Genomic DNA, 936 nt, shown 5'->3' with positions numbered 1-936 from the left:
AAAAAAAAAAAAGACAAAATACTGCGTCTAGAGGAATTGGTAAAGGGACACGAAAATCAACTACATCGTATATTGATAAATTAAAATAAAATAATAAATAAATGAATAAGACAGTGACCAAAAAAAGAAAAAAAAAAAAATGCTGCGTCTGTTTGACCTACAGAAACAAAGTCGAAAAGTATGTACCTTGTGAACTGGGGAATTCGGCGTTTGGGAACGCGGGGAGGGACCGGAAATTCGGCGACTTACTGCAGCCCCAGGAAGAGCTGGGCTGGCGGGGAAGAGGACAGGGTCGTGGACTGGAGACGCTGCTTCCCACACTTCTGGAAAGCTCAGGGAGAAACGGTCCCCCCGAAGAGAAAAGAGACACCGGGGACCCCCGGACCACAGCTCCTTCCCCACACGAGCCCCACGGCCCGAGTCGGGGTGTCCCCTGAGGACCCCGCCGTCACCGCACACTCTGGGGACANACAAACTCAGATGAATTTTCAAATTCCTAAACCCCTTTCTCCAGCAGGCAGAACCCAAAAGTGTCTTTCTCTAAGTCTGACTCTCACAGACTTTCTAAAGTGGCACAAATTGCACTTTGACTAAACCAACTCTGTGGCTGCAAAACCCAAATGCTGACACTGTTGATACTCACCCAAGCCTTGTAATCTTGGTAAATAGCTATGATTAAAAGAAATTCCCCATCCTTTTGTTCTGGAAAAGCAGCCTTGTGCAAAGGACCTTTCCCCTTATGACTTAGATAATGCCCCTCTTTTTACCTATGACAAGTCCAGACATAGACTCTCCAAATTCCCATTCTTTGCCTCATAAACATTTCATCTTCACCAATCAGTTATAACAAAGTACTTGTTAACCAAACTTTGGTTAAGTTTCTTTCCCTCCTCCACACCCCCAAACTTTGACCCACCCTTGGCCTGAGCCAGCACA

The sequence above is a fragment of the Galeopterus variegatus genome, unplaced genomic scaffold, assembly GCF_000696425.1.
Source record: "Galeopterus variegatus unplaced genomic scaffold, G_variegatus-3.0.2 Scaffold3308, whole genome shotgun sequence".
NCBI classification, from domain to species: domain Eukaryota; kingdom Metazoa; phylum Chordata; class Mammalia; order Dermoptera; family Cynocephalidae; genus Galeopterus; species Galeopterus variegatus.
Note: the sequence above shows the minus strand (reverse complement) of the source record.